The sequence below is a fragment of the Procambarus clarkii genome, chromosome 84 (genome assembly GCF_040958095.1).
Source record: "Procambarus clarkii isolate CNS0578487 chromosome 84, FALCON_Pclarkii_2.0, whole genome shotgun sequence".
Lineage (NCBI taxonomy): Eukaryota > Metazoa > Arthropoda > Malacostraca > Decapoda > Cambaridae > Procambarus > Procambarus clarkii.
The window spans coordinates 14,757,123-14,763,277 of NC_091233.1; positions in this window are offsets into that span (position 1 = coordinate 14,757,123).

A 6,155-nucleotide genomic window follows, 5' to 3' on the forward strand; every position below is an offset into this window, starting at 1 on the left:
TTAATCTCCTCGCCCACAATTCACTCCACCTGAACAGGTGCTGCGTGACAATGTGACGGAACACTTGACCTCGAATTCAAGCTTTAGAGACTACTAATCACCAGAAATACACACATAGGTACTTACTCATTCACACTGCCGGCTTTACACACCATTCCCATACATCAGGCACCCCGCTATAGGTGGCTGGCTCGTCCCAAGTGGCGTAAGCGGCGGTAGTTCCTGACCGTTGTACTTATACGGAAAATTGGCGCACACTCGAACCCCTCCCACTCAACACGGCTGAGTTCGCACCCTCGACTCCCCGGTGAAGTGAAGCGTTCATACCCAGGTGATGCGCACAACGATAGCGTCTCACACACAAACACGGGGAAATTTGCCTTAACACTGACACGAATTTCCCCGTTCCCATCGACTGCTACAGAGCACTAGCAAGTCTAATCAACACTGGTATGGGATCTACGAGTCTCTTGCTGCTCGTATGCACATTCCCAACGATCCCAGATCACTGTACCACTACCCCCTGAATAACAATGTCTAAAACCCCTCCAAGCGACGACTTCGGCCGGATTCTGTGACGACCGTTGTCGTAGGTGAAGCAGGAAGCATCAGCAGTTGGGTAGTCCAGCCACCACGACGCCCTATACATCAATTTGGCCGAATTGAGTACAGTGAGCGTCTTGGCAAGGTGGCGGCTGAGTTCAGAATGAGGCTACACCGGCTACTTCCCGCGTCCTTCTCGGAATAACCAATGAGAGGAAGGCATACAGCTGCCTACCCCTCTCATCCAATCAGCGACGGTGTAGCATAGCCCCTAGGGCAGCTCCAAGATGGCCGACCAACATGGCAGCTCAAGATGTTTACTAAGATGGCGGCTGGTTTCCATGGCAACAACACAAGTGGCTAGCGAGCGAGCGCAGGAGGCCCACATACCCACGCCGGCGGCCTAGCTGTTTCCCGCGCAAAGTTGTCTGGCTCCATGCCATACAATGAGATGATGCTATCAGCTCTAGCACTGTCCACAGACATGCCACCCCGGCCAGGGTAACATTTATGGACTGCTGATGACTGGGGCTCTCACATGAGCCCAAACACTAGATGTTTCGGTTGCTGGTTACCAAACTTAAGTCCGCCCACTTAACAAGTGCACTAAACAAGTGTACTGGCTCCCACAGGCATAAGAGCACTATTGTAAGTGAGCTGGTGAACCATCTCCTCACACACAGGCGTCTAACACTCCGCCTGTCTCCTCATGGTGCTCTAGGCACTCCTCGCTCTTCACGAGATTCGAGAGGACATATCCTCCACAAGCGTCATTTCCCAAGATGACTTGTGCCTCCATTTTGGGCATTGATGCACAGACCCCCACCACTAGGGTCTGGCAGCCATAATCAGAATTCAGAGTCACCTGGTGTAGGGGCATCCTTACTGGGCCTCCCACAGTGGTCACACTTGCCATCCCCACACTGGTACTCTCGTAACCCTCGGAAAACAGGGTTTCTCTCACCAGGGTAAAATCTGCCCCAGTGTCTCTTAATATCTTCACCGGGATGGGGTCTGCGTCCCCCATCCTTACAGTTCCCTCACTCACGAATGGGTGAGCTCTTTTCTCCCCACTCAGTACGGGTTCATCCCGCACCCACTCGGCCATCTGGTCCTCGACCCTCACGAAAGCAACGTTTCCCCGCTGCTCAGGGTGTCTGCATTCCCGCGCGACGTGTCCGAATAGTCCACAGTTGTAGCAGCGGATCCTTCTTCGGGAAATCTTCCTCACGCCATTCATCAACTCCTCGGTTTCGGCAACAACTCTTGAGCTCTCAGCTTGGGACTTCTTTACCGGCTCCACAGCACTCTTCGATCCTCTGTTGTCCCCACTCGAGAGGTGGGACTCAGGAGAACTCGCTCCTGTCCTCCATCCGTCCGTCCTTCTATATCTTCTACCATATCTGGAGTGTATGGGCGGTCGGTGCCGTCCCTCTCGGTGTGGTCGCAGGGCTTCTTCCAGCATCTCGGCTCTGTCTGCTGCGGCCCTCAGGTCCTTTATGTCCGCCTCCTTTACTCTCACCCTGATCTCAGGAGAGAGCACGGACATAAACTTCTTCATGACCATTAGCCTCTTGACCTCTTCAGCCGACCTCGCTCCTTCAGAGTCCAGCCACTTAAGGAACTTTCTCTCCATGTCCCTCGCCGTCTCCGCATAAGATTTTCCTGGCAAACGGGTACATTCCCTGAATCTCTTCCTGTAACATTCCGGCGTGAGCTTGAAAGAATGGAGCACAGCTCTCTTTACAGCATAGTAGTTGGTACACTCTTGGAGGTCGAGCATATTGTAGACTTCACGAGCTTCACCGGTGAGCCTACCCTGAACCAGCTCCGCCCACTCCGCCCTCGGCCACCTCTTCAAAGTAGCAACCCTTTCGAAGTGGTCGAAGAAACCTTCAGCTTCGTTTGGTACAAAGACCGGCAAATCTCGCTCCCTCACTCGGCGGTCTTCCTGCTGTGGCAGAGCAGGTGGAGCTAGTCCTAGCTCAGCTCGCTTCAGCTCCACATCCTTGTTAGCTTCTATTTCCTGCTGTTTCAGCCTAGCTTCTCGCTCGTGCTCCTCTCGTCTTAGCTGTGCTTCTCGCTCCTCACGCTTCAGCTGTGCTTCTCGCTCTTGTTCTTCCCTGCGCAGCTGTGCTTCTCGTTCTTGTTCTTCCCTGTGCAGCTGTACTTCTCGCTCCTCACGCTTCAGCTGTGCTTCTCGCTCTTGTTCTTCCCTGCGCAGCTGTGCTTCTTGCTCCTCACGCTTCAGCTGTGCTTCTTCTCTCCTCAGCTGCGCTTCTGCTCCTCGCTCTTCTTTGCGCTGCTATGCCTCTCGCTCTTCTTTGCGCTGCTGTGCTTCTCGCTCTTCTTTGCGCTGCTGTGCTTCTCGCTCTTCTTTGCGCTGCTGTGCCTCTTGCTCTTCTTTGCGCTGCTGTGCTTCTCGCTCTTCTTTGCGCTGCTGTGCTTCCAGCTGCTGCTTCATTATCTCCAGCTTAACGCTGTGCCTGCTGCCGCTGGATCCCCTGCTGCTCTCACCAATGCTCAGGTGTTCTCCCGTACTGGCAGGTGTTTGTGGCCGTTCCTCCCCCAAAGCTTCGTCTCGTGCCCTGAGCTGTGCCATGATCTCCAGTCTTCTCTCTCCCACTCTGGAAGATCTCAGCTTTATCCCAAAATGGTCTGCTATAGACTGTAACTGTGCCTTGGTGCACTCCTCCAGCACCTGCTCATCTCTAGTGTCAATGAACCTTGTTACTTTATCATCCTCCGTCTTGTGCTATGAGTAATAACCTGTACCTGATACCTAATACCACTGCCAAGTACCACAACTGCAACCTTTATCTTGTTCATTATCCTGGCAAGGTCGCCAATGTCAGGGTTTATCGGTGAGCAACAGTATACTCAAGGTCACTCACCGTAGCCCTGCGGGTCTTCACTCTATCCTCGCGGCGCCACAGTATGCCAGGAGGGTATCCCAGTCAATCCCAACCGGCCTCTGATCGAGAAGGAGTGGGAACACAATTTGTTCTCTTAACTGTTGTATGCCCGCCCCAGCATAGGGCTCTACTACTAACCACAAGGTCGCCAACTGGTGTTTTTGGTGTCCAGTAACACGTCAGTGGTTTTATTGAATTGTGGTAACAGTGGCAAGAGCACACTCAATATGTCTGATATCAGGCAGGTATTTACTTCTATCACTCTCTGCTTTCAGGTATTATATAGCCACAAGAAATATGGAGGGGATGATATAAACACCAATGTACTTTGTATTTTACTTAAAACTCATTCAAAGACATCACAAGATTATATCAATAAGCAAACAGCTGTTTCAGGCGGGAGTCGCTCGTTCCCACATATAATCATGAACTCGCCAAGCCGGCAACGCTCCCCCTCACGTCAATGTCAAAATCAGCTGGGCGACTACCACCGCGCGAATGTTACTTTATCTGTTTGCTTGTGGCGTGACGCGCCAGTTTCTTTAAGTTCTCAAAGATCACTAGAAGTTCGAACACACAATATTTGTGACAATAGCACGTAAACACTTCGCTACACTGATCTTGAGCTCAATCAAACATCTCTATATTAATAGACACAATAACTCACTATCATAGTATAACATACTGCCCTTCATTTAATGATAACGTATGCAAGTATATATCACTGGAGTTCTCAGTAATTCCTTCCGTGGGCGATAACACAATTAATCACTGCACACACGAATGATTATTCAATACAGGAGCATAGACATATATATATATATATGGATGAGTCATAGACATCAATAATGGTAATAACATAGTTACTGGGCACCTAGCCTAACTCCAAATACTGGCATATTTATATATATATATTTTCTCACTAAATGATCATATTAAAGTCTCATGAAAGGCATTACCAACACAGAAAATTCATCAATTACTCCGGGTGCCTGCACACACCAATAATAATCATAAATATCGTGAGTACTCTTTATAGTCTCACTCTGCACACTGGTGCCTTACTGTGACATAGGTGAGCCTTGCTCACGACATACAAAATACTCTGGCTAAATAATATAGCTGACTAAAGGGGAATTGGGAGGGAAACTAGAATCACCTACTTCCACCTATCCTCCGGTGAGAGTTGAGTTGTAGCTCCTGGTCCTGGCTCCTGCCTCGTGTAGGGAACGCCCCCACACACACACTGTCGTGTCCTCCAGGAACTCAATCAACGTCCCACCATAAGCGCGTCGTCTCCGTTCCTTTTCACTGCAGGTCCGTGCTCCTCCTCGACTTCTTGTAGGGTTGGAGTCGGTCTCCCGGCCGTCAACTTCTCCTCCCAGCAACGGCTGCCCGTCTACGTCTCGGCTGCAGTCGTTCGGATTCCCGATTAGTTTTCTTCTTCCACTGCTTCCCGGTGGCTCGGTCCAGCCACTATGCCGTCACAAACGGGTGAACTGCCTCAGACGTCGCATACGTCACTGCACAGACTTCACTTCTTCTTGCACAGTACCTGTCCTGGAGCACTTGTTGCTCAATATCCCATCGATTCCCTCTCTGGTCCAACACATGAACGAAGGAAGACCTCACAGAGTACTGGCAGACTTCGGGTGACGCGTAAAATCCACGGGAGCGGGAAACAACTGTCAAACTGACAGGACCAATCTTCGCACGTCCAACCACCTTGACGTGCCGTGTCAGACTGATTCCCTCCAGAGGATTGGCCCAACAACTACATCATCACTGTGAAGCTATCAGCTGTCGCATACGTCACTGCCTAGACTCCACTCTTGCACAACACCTGTTCCTGGAGCACTTGTTGCTCAATATTCTGTCAATTCCTTCTCTGGTCCAACACATGAACGAAGGAAGACCCCACAGGTGATGGCAGACCACGGGTGATGCGTAAGTCCTCCGGGGACGGGGTAAACTGTCCAACTGACAGGACCCCCCAGCGCACGTCCGACCTCCTTGGCGTGCTGTCTTAGACTGATGGCGCCAGCGCGGCGCGATGACCGGACCCCCCTTCCTTCGTGACGTCATATTCGCCACGGGAGGTTTTCATTGGCTCTCTGTGCCACGTCGCTGTCGGTGACCAATCTGGTGTCACTGACGTCACACAGTTTTGGCGGCAAAACAGAAGAGCCAGCGCCATATTGGCTTCCTAAAGGGCCTAAACCACAGCCCAAAATACTCTTCTTTTATAAATTTCTCGGCACTTCGAGAACACTACTTTCTCCCACATATACCAAACTGATGCCTGCGACGTAGAGAAGCTCGGGTAAAGTGGACATTACTCTTACAGCAGGCGTGGGAGAAATATAAGGGGGGGGGGGAACACCGTCACAGTTATGCAAGTTAGGTTGGGTAAGATAGGTTAGGTTAAGTTAGGTTATGTAAGTTAGGATAGGTATGTTAGGTTTGGTAAGTTAGGTTAGGTAAGATAAGTTAAGCAGGTTAAGTTAGGTTAGGTTAGGTTATGCAAGTTAGGTTGGGTAAGATAGGTAGGGTAAGGTAAGTTAAGTTAGGATAGGTAAAGTTAGGTTAGGTTTAGGAACGTTATGTTAACTAAGTAACATTGGGTGGAGAGGATAGGTTACGTAGGTTTAAGCAGTGTTGTACAGAGAACAGTTTTAAAACGTAAAGTGTCTAAGA